This window comes from Schistocerca serialis, chromosome 6 (assembly GCF_023864345.2).
Source record: "Schistocerca serialis cubense isolate TAMUIC-IGC-003099 chromosome 6, iqSchSeri2.2, whole genome shotgun sequence".
Taxonomy (NCBI): Eukaryota; Metazoa; Arthropoda; class Insecta; order Orthoptera; family Acrididae; genus Schistocerca; species Schistocerca serialis.
The window spans coordinates 116,786,313-116,804,898 of NC_064643.1; the positions used below are offsets into that span (position 1 = coordinate 116,786,313).

At 42.2% G+C, this 18,586-nt stretch overlaps 1 protein-coding gene across 1 annotated transcript in view; it reads right to left on the minus strand.

Annotated features, from left to right (window-relative positions):
• LOC126484677 (probable cytochrome P450 6d5) overlaps positions 1 to 18,586 on the minus strand; it is a 176,753-nt gene that overhangs the window by 76,983 nt on the left and 81,184 nt on the right. The gene's annotated exons all lie outside the window — the stretch shown is intronic.

Here is an 18,586-nt window from a genome sequence, read left to right on the forward strand (position 1 = left end):
TGAAACCCAGTCTCCTGGTTACTGGCATATGTGCTCATCAGCGTGCCATCCAGACACAGTGATCACCACAACCGCAAGGACATATCCGAAAGAACAGACGCCACGTATATATACACTAAAGGAATCCGCCAGGGGTGTCCATAAAACCGTAAGAGTACGAGGGGATGGAGATCTCTTTGCAAGGCATCCCAGATATGGTCTACAGGGTGTTACGAAAAGGTACGGCCAAACTTTCAGGAAACATTCCTCACACATAAATAAAGAAAAGATGTTATATGGACATGTGTCCGGAAACGCTTAATTTCCATGTTAGAGCTCGTTTAGTTTCGTCAGTATGTACTGTACTTCCTCGATTCACCGCCAGTTGGCCCAATTGAAGGAAGGTAATGTTGACTTCGGTGTTTGTGTTGACATGCAACTCATTGCTCTACAGTACTATCATCAAGCACATCACTACGTAGCATCAACAGGGTAGTGTTCATCACGAACCTGGTTTTACAGTCAGTGCAATGTTTACAAATGCGGAGTTGGCAGATGCCCATTTTATGTATAAATTAGCAAGGGGCAATAGCCGTAGCGCGGTACGTTTGTATCGAGACAGATTTCCAGAACGAAGGTATCCCGACAGGAAGACGTTCGAAGCAATTGATCGGCGTCTTAGGGAGCACGGAACATTCCATCCTATGACTCGCGACTGGGGAAGACCTATAACGACGAGGACACCTGCAAAGGACGAGGCAATTCTTCGTGCAGTTGACGATAACCCTAATGTCAGCGTCAGACAAGTTTCTGCTGTACAAGGTAACGTCGACCACGTCACTGTATGGAGAGCGTTACGGGAGAACCAGTTGTTTCCGTACCATGTACAACGCGTGCAGGCACTATCAGCAGCTGATTGGCCTCCACGGGTACACATCTGCGAATGGTTCATCCAACAATGTGTCAATCCTCATTTCAGTGCAAATTTTCTCTTTACGGATGAGGCTTCATTCCAACGTGATCAAATTGTAAATTTTTACAATCAACATGTGTGGGCTGACGAGAATCCGCACGCAATTGTGCAATCACGTCATCAACACAGATTTTCTGTGAACGTTTGGGCAGGCATTGTTGGTGATGTCTCGATTGGGCCCCATGTTCTTCCACCTACGATCAACGGAGCACGTTATCATGATTTCATACGGGATACTCTACCTGTGCTGCTAGAACATGTGCCTTTACAGGTACGACACAACATGTGGTTCATGCCCGATGGAGCTCCTGCACATTTCAGTCGAAATGTTTGTACGCTTCTCAACAACAGATTCGGTGACCGATGGATTGGTAGAGGCGGACCAATTCCATGGCCTCCACGCTCTCCTGACCTCAACCCTCTTGACTTTCATTTATGGGGGGATTTGAAAGCTCTTGTCTACGCAACACCGGTACCAAATGTAGAGACTCTTCGTGCTCGTATTGTGGACGGCTGTGATACAATACACCATTGCTCCATTGATATCAATTTTCACTGGCAGCTAATGTCTTTGATTCCTTTGTACCTTTTGCAGAGCATCTTTCTTGTTCTTCCAGTGGCTTCGCCGCAGTGGTAACACCAGTTCCCATCAAGTCATTGAGGTTAAGCGCTGCCTGACTGGGGTAGGACTTGGATGGGTGACCGTCTGGGTCTGCCGAGCGCTGTTGGCATGCGGGGTGCACTCAGCCCATGTGAGGCCAACTGAGGAACTACTTTGCTGAGAAGCAGCAGTTCTGCTCACGAAAACTGGTGACTGGGAGAGCGGCCTGCTGAGCGCGTGCCCCTCCATATCCGCACCAAGTCATGCCTATCGGCGAGGGTGTCACAGCGGCGGTCGGACCTTTGGGCTTTGCGAGGCCTGTTCGGATGGAATTTTTCTTGTCCCAGCCGACTATTCATGGCAAGTGAGTCCAGTGTAGCACCGCTCACCAATCACCAGTGGTCGTTTCCATTTCACTTCAGTGATAAAACTGTGTGTGTTGTGAAACCTGTGTGCGCTCCAGTTTGTCAACCTAACTTTGAAATATACGAGGGTTGAATGAAAAGTAATGCCTCCACCTTCGTTAATTGGGCTTGGATGGGAATATTTTAATAAATCAAACGCAGAAATAATCCTTAGAATGTGATCTTTAATCATCAATATCCACTTTTCCACGTAATCACCAGCTAATTGGATACATTTCTACCAACGATGAATAAGTTTTCTGAAGCCGTCACGGAAGAAGTCGACACTCTGTCTCCGCAACCACAGTCTCACAGTTCTCTCAACGTCTTCATCAGAAGCATAATGATGTCCCCACAGATCGTCTTTCATTATCGGGAACAGATGGAAGTCAAACGGTGTTAAATCTGGACTGTATGGAGGATGCCGTACGGTGGTGAGATTCAGTCCCTGAAGTTCTGCTGTGGAGGCAGGTGAAGTGTGTAGTTTGGCACTGTCATGCTGCAGGAAAACATTTCCCTTTTCCTTTCGGACCCTTGTTATCCGTCGTTTCAGAGTTCGCAACGTTGTCATGTAACGCTCTGAATTTATTGTTGTTCCACGATCAAAGAAATCAACATGGATAACACCATCTGCGGCCCAGAACGCTGTGGCCATGATTTCTTCAGCTGAGGGCTGCGTCTTGAATTTCTTTTTCTGGGGGAGTCTTTGTGTCGATATTCTCTTTGGTGTGACGTCACGTGTGCTGCACTGCTGTTGAAATAGCTCGTTAATATTTTATAAATTTTAGACTTCATTTACTTATTTTAAAGTTTATTTGTTTTAATATTTGCCGTAAAAGTAACTTATTAGTGGATTTTCATTAATCTCAGTCTTTCTTCCTGTGTTATTGACTCGAGTGGTCTATTATTTGTGAGTCTGCTTTCGTCGTTCGTCTACACCTCGCGCCTCAGTAGTGTGTTTACATTTTGCGTCGTGCACTGCAGCTATAGCGGTTATAAGTTAAGTACTGACAAACTTATTTGTGCTCTGTAATACAGTTATTAAATTTAGTAGATTTCAGCGGTGTTGCGTGCCATTTGTGGCGAAATAACGACTCAATAAACTTTTCTAATCGTTCGCTCGCTGTGTTTTATAGAGTTTTCAGTGTGTTGAAGTCGTTTAGTAAATTTCGTGCTTTAGTTTTCAACTGACGTTTATTATTCTTTCTAGTGAAATATTTCAGTAAAATTTTCATTCAGTGTTTTAATTTCGCCTAGTGTTACAGTGGTCGTTTTGATTTTTTTGTGTTAGCAAATAATTTTGTGAAGTTTTGCTGGTATTCGTATCGGCTGTGTTGTAGTAGTATTAATACAAGTAGCTGCTTTCTTAGTAGGCAGAGAATCTCGAGACCATTACTGTTAGTTCTTAAATAGTTCTACTGGTGTAACTGAACTTTGGTAACGTAGACGTATAGTTTCTTTTTCAGTAACTGTAAAATTTTACCATGAGTGAAAAGTGTGGGCTCTGTCGTAGGTTTGTGAGTAGTGGATTACGGTGTGAGATTCGTTCAAAGTATTTTCATTGGGGGGAATGCAGTGGGGAAGCCAGTGGTCATTTTAGGGAGATCCTCTCCTGGGAATGTAGAATCTGTAGTAGAAACAATAGAGGAGCAGGAGCGTAAGATCTGTGCCCTTCAGGTGCAGTTACAATGCGCAAAGGAGGAACTAGATAGGTTGAGGAGGGTGAAGGGTCGTGGGGAATGGGAACTGGCAGTTGGCAAGAAGGTAGCTAGGAAGAGGAGGTACTCAGACAGTTTTACTTTGCATACATGCAATAGATACGACCAACAGTCAGAGTTGAGTGGAGAGGAGCCTCGTGTAGCCGTAGATGCAGGTAACTTGCAGCAGTCCTCAGCAATTAGGAGGTGTAGGTTAGTTGCAAAGTCTAGCAGAAAGAAGGTTCTGCTGCTAGGTAGTTCCCACGGTAGAGGTGTGGGCCAGCAGTTGCAGGAAGTGTTGGGGAGTGAGTACCAGGTCACCAGCATTGTGAAGCCTAGTGCAGGGTTGGCTCAGGTGACTGAAAGCATAGGGGAGTTATGTAAGAATTTTACGAAAGAGGATCAGGTAGTGATAGTGGGTGGAGCAGGGAACAGTCTCGATAGGGACGGGGAATATGATGTCAGTGGTGACTTGGTTAAGATAGCTACTCAAACCGGTGGCACTCATGTGCATTTCGTGCAACTGTTTCAGCGTCATGATCGGCCTCACCTTAATGCGGCTGTTAGGCGCGTTAATGTGGGGCTGGGGAGGGCACTGATGGCGGAGGGCATGGATCACATCTCAGTGGTGCCAGTTGGGTCTATCAGTAAAAGGGGGTTCACTAGGCATGGCCTGCACCTCAATAGGTATGGGAAGGGGAGGCTGGCTAAGCTTATAGGTGACAGTGTAGTGGGTGGTGGTGGTGGTAGTGGTATCACTCATGGAAAAATTCCTGTAGTAGTTGGTGTTAGAGCTGCACCTTTTTTAGATTGAAGTCAGCTAATAGGTATACCTGCTTAAAGGAAGTGCCTCTAACTAAGGGCTCACCTCCAGAGGATGTAATTTTTCCAAGTAGAGAAGGAATTAGCATATTTCATCAAAATATAAGAGGTATTAGAGATAAAGTTAGTGAACTGCTAATAGATGTTAACTCTGAAATTATTGGTATATCAGAGCTCCACTTAAATAATTTGACAATTCAGAGGCTTCCTTTACCAGGCTACAGATTAGCTGGCTGTTTCTCAAGGAGTACCTTGCGGGGTGGGGGAGTGGATATGTACGTAAAAAACAGTATTTCATTTGAGTCCACGTATCACGACACTGCACTGAACAGATATTTGAAAGTTGTGCAGCATTAGTTGAATTTAGTGAAACTAAACTTCTAATTGCTGTTGTTTATAGGTCCCCTAACTCCGACTTCAGAGCATTTTTGCTTAAGCTAGAGGGGGTTCTTGATTCACTTTGTAGGAAGTACCAGAAAGTACTTATATGTGGTGACGTCAATATTAATTTTGTACATGATTGTGCAAGAAAAAGAATGTTGGTAGATCTCCTAAATTCATATGATCTGATGCAAACTGTGTTTATTCCAACTAGGGTGCAGGGGAACAGAAGCACAGTCATAGACGATATTTTTATTCATTCTTCATTACTAGATGGGCATTCTGTTAGTAAAAGGGTGAATGGCCTTTCAGACCATGATGCACAAATTTTAACACTAAAAGGTTTCTGTACTCAAACCAATGTCGTATTTAATTACAAACTATGCAGAAAAGTTTTTCAAAACTTGTCAAGGAACAAGAGTGGCAAGATGTTTATAGCACCGATAATATAGATGATAAATACAATGCTTTCCATAACACATTTCTCATGCTCTTTGAGAGTTGCTTTCCATTAGAACATTCTAAACGGGGTACTAGCAGTAATGGACAGCCCGGTTGGCTGACTAGTGGGTACTGATAAATCAGATATATGTACAGTATTTAACAACCATTTTCTGATCATTGCTGGTGAATTAAAAAAAAATTAGTTTCTACAGGAAATCATATAAATTTCTTAGCAAATACCTTTCCAATACTGACGTCTGAAATACTCCTCTGTGATAAAGACAAGAGGCAGATTGAGTCAATAATCAAATCACTGAAGACTAAGGACTCTCATGGTTATGATGGAGTGTCTAGTAGAATATTAAAGTACTGTGCTGCACATGTTAGCCCTGTATTTAGCCACATTTGTAATTTTTCCTTTAGGAATGATCCGTTTGCTGAGCGATTAAAGTACTCAGTAGTAAAGCCGCTTTATAAAAAGGAAGAAAGGGATAATGTAGATAATTTTAGACCTATTTCTATGCCATCAGTGTTTGCAAAAGTTATCGAAAAGGCTGTGTATGTAAGGTTAATTGATCATTTTATATCACACGATTTGCTATCAAATGTACAGTTCGGCTTTAGAAGTCGTTTGACAACTGAAAATGCTATATTCTCTTTTCTCTGTGAGGTTCTGGATGGGCTAAACAAAAAGTTTCGAACGCTTGGCGTATTTTTTGATTTAACAAAGGCATTTGACTGTGTTGATCTCACAATATTGCTCCAGAAGTTGGACCATTACAGAGTAAGGGGAGTAGCTCACAATTGGTTCACCTCTTACTTTAGCAACAGGCAGCAAAAGGTCATCATTCACAATGTTGATAACGGCTGTGATGTGGGATCTGAGTGGGGTACTGCCAAGTGGGGGGTGCCCCAGGGATCAGTGTTGGGGTCGCTCCTGTTCCTTATTTATATAAATAATATGCCCTCTAGTATCTGGGTAACTCTAAAATATTTCTGTTTGCTGATGACACTAGCTTGGTAGTAAAGGATGTTGTGTGCAACAATGACTCAGTTTCAAGTAGTGCAGTACATGACCTCAGTTCATGGCTTGTAGAAAATAAACTAACGTTAAATCACAGTAAGACTCAGTTTTTACAGTTTCTAACACACAATTCAACAAAACCTGACGTTTTAATCTCACAGAACGGGCATATGATTAAGAGAAACTGAACAGTTCAAATTCCTAGGTGTTCAGATAGATAGTAAGCTGTCGTGGAAAGCCGACGTTCAGGATCTTGTTCAAAGACTTCATACTGCCATTTTCACTATTCGAACGGTATCGAAAGTGCGTGATACTTCGACACGTAAATTAGTCTACTTTGCTTATTTTCATTCTCTTATGTCGTATGGTATTATGTTTTGGGGTAACTCTTCCCATTCTAGAAGGATATTTTTGGCTCAGAAACGGGCGGTTCGGGCAATAAGTGGTGTGAGTTCACGAACCTCTTGTCGTCCTCTGTTCACGATTCTGGGTATTTTGACATTGGCCTCTCAATATGTATATCCCTTATTGTCGTTTATTGTTACCAACATTAGTTTATTTCCAAGAATAAGCAGCTTTCGCACTGTTAATACTCGGCAGAAATCAAACCTCCATTTGGATCGGACTTCCTTAACTCTTGTGCAAAAAGATGTGCAGTATACTGCTGCATCCATTTTCAATAAGCTACCACTCGAATTCAAAAATCTTAGCAGTAATCCACGCGCTTTCAAATCGAAATTGAAGAGTTTCCTCATGGGTCACTCCTTCATTTCTGTCGAGGAGTTCCTTGAAAAATTAAGCTGATTCTCATTGTATTGCTGATAGCGTTTGCTTAAACTTATGGACTGACTTTTTTCAGATTCATGAGCATTTATTTTTATCTGTTATTATTTTTATGTTGTAAGTTCATGTACTGACACGTTCCATGACCTTGGAGATTTGCTCCTCAATTTGGTCCTACGGAACTTGACATGTAAATAAATAAATAAACTGACGTTTCATCTCCGGGTCGTAATGGTGTACCCACGTTTCGTCTCCTGTCACAATTGAATGGAGAAAGGCCTCATTCTCGTAACGCGAGAGGAGTTCCTGGCAAATTTCAGGTCTGTGCGCTTTCATTTCAGGAGTCATCATACGGGGTACCCATCGTGCACAGATCTTCCGATAGCCAAGCAAAGCAATAATGAGACCCACACGTTCTTGTGAAATGCCGATTATGCTAGCAATTTCGGAGTATAAGACGATCGTCCTGAATCAATCTGTCAAGATTTTGCTTTTGAAACTCGGTGGTTGCTGTCACAGGACGTCCAACTCTTTGTTTGTCAGGCAGGTCAAATGTTCCCACCTCAACATCTTTGAACTTACTCGCCCAACGACGCACAGTACTCACAACAACAGAATCACCATAAACTGCTTTCATTCTCTGATGAATCTCCTTTTGGGTGACCCCTTCTGCTGTCAAGAATTGAATGACTGCACGTTGCTTAAACTGCATTGACCGACCTTCTGCGCAGGGTTCCATGCTTCACTGTAACAACACAACCGTTCAATGCTAAGGCTTCCCGCTAACTAGAGCTGTAGAGAAGAGGCTACGGAACAAGCCAGTACTCGGCGCATACCAATGCTGCCAACTGTTGAAGAGTTACGAAGGTGGAGGGATTACTTTTCAGTCAACCCTCGTATGTTATGAGCGACTATCCTTCTTATATTGACCGAATTCACAAATTTAAAGTGCTGCCAGAACCTACTCATTAAGAGGTATAATCTTACGATATAAATTCTAAATAATAAATCAAGTATTGAAGTCAGACACTCTGTATTGGTCTTGAGATAGTGAAACTAATAACGCGTATATTACCCAGACTATATTCATCCAGCATTTGAGAATTGCAGCATTTGTTGACTTCCAACAAATTTTATACCTAATTTCAAACTTCTTCGAAAGTTTTTCTCGCTGATACTCCCCACAAAATGATGAAAGGAGAAGAGTGTATAGCTTACTATCTTTTCGCTGTTCATGCAGTAAAATTTAAACATTGGGCATGATGTTTTAATTTGCTATTCTCTACTCTGCTCGCAATACATTTTGCAGACAGCATCCACATATACCACTGAATATACCTGCGAAATTATATCATGCTACCTCTCATAGTTCACTAGACATGACGTCATAAACAGTGAGGTGCGAGAAAAACTAGTATTTCTTAATACAGAGCTGTTCTATACATGGGAAATCGATTCTTTAAAAAATCGGAGCTGGGGGGTGGGGGATACTGACAACAAGAGAATTAAGGAATTGACCATGACAATAAATTTTGTTAACAAATGAAGCGAAACTCATAGCGAATGTTCTCCTCAGACGCCTTTTCGTAAATTCTCCACACTACTGAGAACTGACAGAATAGTAAAACTCTCATCCACACATTTCAGAGCCTCAACATTTATGTGTTCGAGAAAATGTATATAAATGGCAGACAAATGATTATCGAACACCGCCATAACGGGACCGTGGAATGGTTCCATTCAAAAGTAATCACCACACACGTTAATACATTTATTTCCCTGGGGGACGAGACGATCAGTCCCTGTTTCGTAGAACGCTGTCGGCTGCTGACGGATCCACAACCACACCCACTCTTCCACTTCCTCATCCGGTTGTAACCGATGTCCATGTATGTGTTTCTTCGGGTAGCCACAGATGTGAAGATCACAAGTGAAAGATCCGAGCTGTATAGAGGATGTTTCAGTGTTTCCCAACAGAAACGCTGAAGCGGCACCTTCGTCCGATTGGCTATGTGGGGACGGACGTTGCCATGCATCGGGATGACTTCATCCGACAGCATTCCGAAACCCCGAGAGTAAATGGCAAAGCTAACAGTGCAGCATCCTACATCTCTTCCACCAAAGAAATCGAAAGCTTTCCACACAATTTTCGGTAAGGTCATGACGGCCTGTTTATTCGAGTGCAGATGCCTTCTGCTCGTCGAGATCCTCAAGCGCGGAACCACAATGAGTGGACAGCACTATGACGACATTTATGAACCGTGCATTACTGCTGGGCATATCACTGTGTTGTAGATTTTCATCTTAGTGTTCAATGAGGTCGGCCGTTGTGGCCGAGCGGTTCTAGAGGCTTCAGTCTGGAACCGCGCGACCGCTACGGTCGCAGGTTCGAATCCTTCCTCGGGCATGGATGTGTGTGATGTCCTTAGGTTAGTTAGGTTTAGGTAGTTCTAAGTTCTAGAGGACTGATGACCTCAGAGGTTAAGTCACATAATGCTCAGAGCCATTTGAACCATTTGTTCACTGAGATCGATTTAGAACCAAGCGTCTCTCTGAGGGAATGCATGCATTTCGTTCCCACTGCTATTCTTTCCTTTATGTCCATTTTTATGATGTCCGTGGTAAACCAAGATCCCAGGTATTTGAACTGGTCCACTCTCTTGAAGGTTTGAAGGACACACCGGTCTGCTGCTACTCACTTTTCTTTAGCACTCTGCGCTTGTGTCATTCCTCCTCTGCTGATGCCCCTTCCGTCGTTCAACCGGCCACTGGTGTGGATTCACATGGCGTTTGTTTGCGTCACAGGGTGCATCATCTTCTCTTTCAAAAACGATGATGGAACTTACGGTAGCAACGTCCCTCGTAGCACCGTGTTTCTGCCCTCACACAATTCCCGTCAGGTACCTCGTTTCTCGTCAGAACTTCTTGCCCGGAAGCAAACACTGCATCATTTCATCCTATACGACTTTTTCGTCGTTAACGGAATAGTTTCCAGGAAATGTCTCGCTGAGAGCCGAAGGGGTTGCGGAGTGCATGAGATTCATCCAAAATGTGTAGAGATGACGATTTGTTTGTTTTCATTAAGGATTCAAAAATGGTTCAAATGGCTCTGAGCACTATGGGACTCAACTTCTGAGGTCATTAGTCCCCTAGAACTTAGAACTAGTTAAACCTAAGGACATCACAAACATCCATGCCCGAGGCAGGATTCGAACCTGCGACCGTAGCGGTCCTGCGGTTCCAGACTGCAGCGCCTTTAACCGCACGGCCACTTCGGCCGGCCATTAAGGATTCATCCGCGATGCTTATCAAGAATTTCATACTAGTTTCGCTTCCTCAAGACTGTTCGTATACCATTAAAAATTCCAAACTGACCCAGTCAGCACTAGCTCGATATCATGGTCTTCGTAGCACTCAGCAGAACGGTAACACCTATCAACCGAAGCACTTTCGGCAGAAAACTAATCAGAAATGGTACAATGTCTGTCACATATTTGTACCACTAGCGGGGCCACCTTGCTAAAGAAAGTAGTAGTACATTGGAGTCATCGTGAAACAAGAGATCTCTAAATTGCATAGAAATTGGTGCACACGAATTCTACGTGCCGCATACGGAACTAGACGTACTACAGGTGAAAACCTATGAAACGCAAAAAAAAAAAACAGAAAAAGAAAGACGCTCGCAGATGTTCACGAACGTTAGTACCTTGTGAATAAATTGTCCTGCTCGAACTAACTGGGGATAGTCAGTCAATGGGTCAAAATAGTTTGTTTTCCATATGATTGGTTTGATAACAAAAAGGTTAGTAATCTACAATTAAACTAAAATCAGTTAAAGTGATTGGTAATTCAAAGCAAAATACAGAACAAAACGAAAACAGGAAAATACAACTAAAACTTACAAATTTAAACTGTGTATAATTGTCAAAGCAAAGTGTCGTTGAAACAGTAAAAATAACTGATGATAAAAAAATAAGTATGAAAACGCAACTTGAGTAAACTATATGCCTGACTGATTAATAAAACTAAAAGTATTGGAAAACATAGTCATTTGTGGTATCTAATACCCTCATGATGGTCGTGATTTGACAAATGAAACCGGTTATACAGGGTGTTTTCAAATTGGTTATACAAAAGTAACGTTTAACTATGAAAAGGGTAAATAACATAAATGTTTGATACAGCACTGAATGCAGTGTGTCTTCAAGATTTGTCCCTACCTAACACTGTTAATTCCGACGTTCCCGCTAGGTGGTAAGCGTGAATTAGTTATTCCGACAGTCATCATGAACTACACTGAAGCGCCAATGAAACTGGTGTAGGCATGCGTATTCAAATACAGAGATATGTAAACAGGCAGAATACGGCGCTGCGGTCACGAACACCTATATAAGACAACAAGCGTCTGCGCAGTTGTTAGGCAGGTTACTGCTGCTGCAGTGGTAGGTTATCAAGATTTCAGTGAGACTGCACGTTCCGTTATAATCGGCGCACGAGCGATGGGACACAGCATCTCCGAGCTAACTATGAAATGGGGATTTTCCCGTACCACAATTTCACGAGCGTATCGTGAATATCAGGAATCCGATAAAACATCAGATCTTCGACATCGCTGCGGCCGGAAAAAGATCCTGCAAGAACGGGACCAACTACAACTGAAGAGAATCGTCCAACGCGAGAGAAGTGCAACCATTCTGCAAGTGGCTGCAGATTTCCATGGTGGACCATCAACAAGTGTCAGCGTGGGAACCATTTAGTGAAACATCAGCGATATGGGCTTTCGGAGCCGAAGGCCTACTCGTCTACCCTTGATGACTGCGCGACACAGAGCTTTACGCCTCTCCTGAGCCAGTCAACACCGACATTATGCTATTGATGACTGGAAACATGATACCAGGCCGGACGAGTGTCATTTCAAATTGTATCGAGAAGATCGACGTCTACGGGTATGGAGCCTGCATGTCCGCAGGGGACTGTTCAAGGTGGTGGAGGCTCTGTAATGGTGTGGGGCGTGTGCAGTTGGAGTGATATGGGAACCCTGATACGTCTAGATACGACTCTGAAAGATGACACGTACGTAAGCATCATGTACGTTCAGCTGCATTCACTCATGTCCATTGTGCATTCCGACGGACTTGGTCAATTCCAGCAAGCCAATGCGACACGCCACACGTCCAGAATTGCTACAGAGTGGCTCCAGGAACACTCTTCTGAACTTACGCTGGCCACCAAACTCGCCAGACATGAACATTGTTGAGTATATCTGAGATGCCTTGCAACGTGCTGTTCAGAAGAGATCTCCATGGTCATGGTGTCAGTTCCCTCCAGCAGTACTTCAGACGTTAGTCGAGTCCATGCCACCTCGTGATGTGCCACTGCTGCGTGCTCGCGGACGACGTATTAAGCAGTTATACCAGTTTCTTTGGCTCTTCAGTCTATTTCCACTAACAAATTTACAACCATAAGTGTATTCCTCATGTAGAGCTAAAATTCATGTATTCCACGTACCAAATTCTCAATCGTCATTTAATCTGTATAGTACTAGTAGTATGTAGTTAAGGTATCAGATAGAATATACAACTTCCAACAAGAAGACAGAGAAACAAGTACTGAATATCTTAATATCATGTAGTGTCCTGACGTGCAACACTCCATGTAATATTAGCATCACAATAAAAATACAGAAACACAAACTATTTCAGATGAGAATAGCTCAAGATTCTAGTGAGACGTTCTCACCTGAAATAGGTAGAAATAGGCTGTTGTCAACCAACGAGTTTCTTGAACTATATTAAACATCCAAAGATAGTATAGTACTTCCCTCTACATAATGCAACTTATTTTCACCTCACTTATCGTATTACATTTCTGTTTCTTTGATATTTGCATTATTTAAATTATATTCTCATCAACTGGGCAGAAACAAATTATATAAAAACACTTCAACAACTGATAAGCATTCAATTCTCTGTAACCTTACAGAAATTTCTATGTATTATGTTCTTTACATTCCTTTTTTGCATTAACAACTGTATAGCAATAAGACTGTAATAATAAGAAGTCTTTGCTGCTAGATTTAGAAGCGCCTGACCTACCTTACATTTCAAGGCAGAGGGTTACTCTCTACTGCTAATGAAATAAATAAATAAATAGTCCTGCTGAACACGCCGTCTCAACAAATCTTGCACCCGTGTTGGCCCGACATGCTTTGCTATTTGACGTTGCTCAAAAAACTATTATCAACAAGCCTGAGTCTGACTTATGGGTACTGCTGTAATCCGTTGTCGCAAATTCACATTAACACTACCTTATGTGGTGACGCCGCTACACTCCGTAGGAATGTGCCGACTTGGATTGGACGTGGTGGAACAATATCCTGGCCACCACGACCAACTGATTTAACCCCAGTGGACTCCTGAGCATGGGGTTACATTAAAGACAGTGTGTTTGTTCCACTGCTTCCGGGAAACGTTGACGAGCTGCTACGACGAACTCATTAAAACTGAGCCCAGGGAAATTTGCGCCTAACAAGAAATCTGTGAAATCTGTGCCCAATACCTTCTCCCTTTTTGTGTGGCAGCTTACCTGCACCCGGACCATCGTAATTACCCCAAACTACCTGCGCCCAGACACTTCCGAACTGCGCCCCCAAAGACAATCTCTATCACAACAGCTGACTGTAAGAGCAAACAGCTTTTGTACCGCTCTAGCTGTCTAGAGAGCGCAGCCCCAAATCCTCCCGCGGTCAGAAAAATGGTACCGAATCCTCCCAAGCCACAAGGGTCTGAAAAACCCATTTGAAGCAGGTAGCAGTTCTAAACGTTATGTATACTCCAAGCAGGCATAGGAAAGCATATGAAGTTACAGTACAAGATGTAGAAATCTTTCGCGTGTATTGTATGTTTAAAAGTTTTACCTATTATCTTATTTAGATATTTATTTTTAGAAACTTGAATCATTTATAGCCATGATTTCTTCATAATTAATGTATTAAAACAGCAGATCATGATTTCGCAACACATATTCTGTCTCAATGTTCATTTTTTCATTATGGTTACATTTCCAGCAAATCTATACATACAACAAATTGATAAGTGACCGATGTCTGAATATTGGAGATGGTTAAGAAAACTTAATGTGAATGGTCTATAGAAGCGCAATAGACGGCAAAAAATATTTTTGTAATTTCTTATGCGTGTCTGTTTGTACTAGCATTATGCAAAAAGTAATGTACAAAGTTGGATGCTGTTTTGACACTTATATTGTTTTGGGCCTAATGTAAAATCTGGTACATATTTCTTCTTTATAAGCAGCCTAGAAGCAGAGATTGTATTTTTCGCCGAATCTCTAACGATAATAACAGTCGACGCGACGTAAAACACCAAACGCAAAATTTGTTTTCGCTAGGTTGTTATGACGATGAATACAGATATACTGAGCTCAAATTAAACATATCTACTGCAGCCAACGTACATTGCACGTGAGGTCCTCGAAGATAAGACACGAGAAGTTAGGGCTCGTATAGAGGCACATAGATGGTCGTTTTCCCCTCGTTCTTTTTGCGGGTGGAACAGGAAAGGAAATGACTGGTAGTGGCACAGGTACCCTCTGCCATGCACCGTACTGTGGCTTGCGGAGTATGTATGTAGATGCAGAACGTAAGCTTTCTTTCTGTGAGTGAACTTGTCGTTCACTTTATAAGGTTTCTAAAACACATACACACACAGTAATGATGTAGAGCTAAAACTGGTGAGTTGTTGAAACGTTATTGAATGTTTTGGCGATATTTGCTGTGATTGATTTCTGATTGTACAGGATTGTACAAAGAAACCCCTATTTTATTACCTACACATCCGATGTTTTACTCTGGTTCAGACTGATGTCTACGCAGTGGCGTAGCTAGGCAGTCTGGTACCCGGTGCAGCTGTTGTCATCCCCCTCCCCTAATTTCCAACCGCACAAAAGCATAAAATACAACACTTGTGACTAACACGTAGTTAGAATTTCTTTTTTCTTTTTCAGCTGAAAATTTTGAAATTGCCTCATCAGTATCAATGTCTTTAACTAGACAATTTTTATTGACTAACTGCTACATTAGACAGTCGTGCTTGATTCGTAGTGGAACCAAGATAATTCTTAACTAATCTGACTTTTGAAAAAAGAAATCTCTTACATAACATTATCGAAACACACAAAGCTAAGAAAAATCTTAGCGACAAAATAAAGTTGGGAACAATTCCGGAAAAAAAATCTTCTTAATCGTGAAATTTATGCAAGGAATCTGGTGATAATTGTCAACTGATTTTTGTACATCGTAGGAAGTTTTAATCAAATGACTAAGGTCCGGAGAGCATCTGTTACACGTTCCATAGTTTTGCAATGTATATCGATTTCTTTCTGAACGCTGTCGATGCACTCATAATTTGGACCTTATGATTTGCAGCGTTCTGTTTAATACGGCTTGAAAATGCGAGCTCGAAAACATCTAGGTAGCGTCCCTCAGCTCTTCTACCTGCCAGGCAAGGGGATTACTGGACCCTTTCTGGGAGCAAATTTCTGTTGGCTCAGTTTTCAGTACACCGTGACGGCGGATAACGCAATCAGTTGCCGCCATACAGCCAGACTTGCTTCATAGGATTTGGCGCGAAACCTTACCAGAGATAGCCGATTGAACATTTGTAAATAAAACTTGAAGGTATACTGCATTCAGCGCTGTAACAACCATTTCAATTATAGGTTACTTTTGTATAGCTGGTCACAACATATCACAGATGTGTAGGGAACGTCGAGACTAACAACTTGATATAGGGCACTTGCGATCTATCAATCCAGGAAAAATCTCTCAAATTGGCTTACAAAAACTATGGTAGTCAAAGCGTATGCGCGCCGCTCGAGATTTTTAATACCCTCTCGCTTTCTTTTGCCAGTGGCCTCCGTTAACCTTAAGAAGTTAATCTTTCCCGCGAGGATTATGAAAGATGAATGACTATTAGACACGTTACGCAAAAGCTTATTACGTTTCCAATTCGATTTAAAGTTAACACTAACAAGCACAGTAGTATAGTAGCGAGAATGTCCGAGAAACAAAACGATTTAGTTTTTCACTATTAAAATTCCCAAAACTGTAAGGTAAAATTTACGTAAACATAAGTTTTATAATACGTAAGTGCCGATGGCGTAAATAAGACGAAAGGATATTGCAAAATGTAACCGGGCGCGCCTGCCTTGTAGTTTTGGTGGCTTCTTTGGACCAATGTGAGGTTGTTTCAGGACTTGATAGACTGCAAGTTCCTTGTATAAAACTGTTCACCTCGACTTTACCTACAACACTTTGGTACGTTGTAAACAGTTGTCGTTTGCACACTGTGTATCGCCACTCCCATTAGTGGTACAGTCAACACAGTCACCTGTGTGTGTGTGTGTGTGTGTGTGTGTGTGTGTGTGCGTGCGTGTGTGCGTGTGTGATAAATATAGCTGGAGGATTTTCATTGCTTTATGTTTACAGCTTGGAATTTTTCATGTTGAATATGCGTCTACATTTCTGTTGCACTATAATGTGGAACTTTGAGTTTGCTTTTTTTTTTTTTCTCGAGTGGTGTCACAACTATGGTCCATGTCCAAACAAGTGTTGTTTGTTAAGTTAGTCAAGTTGCTCTTGCATACTAGTCTTCTGTTTGAGGACTACTTGCTATTAGGCGTTTGTCAAGGGGCGGAACAGCATTGTCACATGAGCTGTCAATTGTACATCCATTGTGGTTTGGGCAACCGGTGGGCCTAGCAGACTGCTGACGGTACCTGATCACCAGGTTACTGTCGAATATCTGACCTGATAAATTCGCGTAACCGATGTTACTGATATATATCACTGACAGAGATTTAATTTCCCATTCACATTACCGTTCAAGACCAGCATGAGTATGGCTTAAGATCCGAGCCTTTTACTCCAGCCTTTGCTGGGTAATTACTTAACGCCATTGTGAGAAACTGAATTTGACTAGCAGAACACATATACTTCCAGAAAATGATGGAAAACTCAAAAGAGAAACACCTTCATTGAAATAGTTTCTGGGATGTCCCTTATGTAATTCCACAGTAATTTTGGGTATTAGAGCTGTTCACAAATCATTGATTCATTAACAAATGATGGTAGAACAAGGCAGAGTCGATGACAGAAGCTAAACGACCCTTGCCGATGCAAGCATTAAACGGCAGAACTAGTACGGCGACCTGTGCAGTCGCTGTCTAACGCAACTTTGTCATTAGGTCAGTCATGACAAAGGTGCAAGCTTGCAATTTTAAGTTCGTTATTTTCTTTCAAGTTGTAATAAACTGCTTCATAATAATAACAATAATAATAATAATAATAATAATAACATGAGACCGAACCAAACACCAATAATAATGGTAATCAATTAGTACAAGATAATAAGTACACCTAATGATTGCTGTGAATGGGAGTATGGTCTAGTGCAGAAGATGGGTAGTGGAACAACCTTTAATAATCTGTAGAAAGTTTTTTTTAACGAAATTAAGGGAACCAGTAGACAGTTTGTTGGAAACATTGCAATTTTAATAACACGTGTAAGTACGTAAAAAAAAAAATACTCAAACCCAGTGTACATCAAGCTCGTGCCGTGTAACGCCACATCTAGCATTGATTGTATCCTCAGCTGCTCGAGGAACAGAGTCCACAAATTTCTTCAAATGTGCCATGCCCAGCTGAAGACACTCATTGATGGTTAAAGTCCCTAGAGCTACGAAACTGCGGGGATTTCGAATGCCACGTTTCATGCAAATAGCTGCAAGCATTTCCTGTGAGACTGAGACCAGGTGGTTTATTGTGCCAGCCCAGATGCAAGAGTGTGCCCGAGTGTTCGTACGCTTACAGACCTGTGAACACGACTGTGGTCACCTTGAAGGACTGGAGTGTCCGCGGAACAACTAGGTGGTCACCGGCATCGTTGAAATAAACATCCTGGTTCATGAAACTTTCTCGCAAATGAAAACTGACTGAACTATCAAGTACGATTCACGACACGTCCTCACAGATTTATCTTTGCTAGTACCTCATCTCCTACCTTCCAAACTTCACAGAAGGAAATGACCCCATTTTCGAGCTCCTGTCCAGCACACAGTTTTATTCTGTCAAAGAGTTTCGAATCAGCGCACTCTCTGCTGCTGGACGAAAATTCTTTTGAATCCTGGGTCATGTTCATAGTGGCCTTAATGAGTCCTCCCTACACATAGACCGCAAAACACCCCCAAGAACATCACAGAACCACTTCTGTTGCGAAGAACTCACTCCCCACCCCTCCTGCCACCCCCCACTACACACACACACACACACACACACACACACACACAGACTATAGGTTAAACGCCCCATTGGACAGTCGGTGCACACTAGAAAAGAGACAAAATAGTGACTCTACGCGCCTCCAATCAGCTACTGTCCAATTTTTGTGTTGTGTGGCCCAC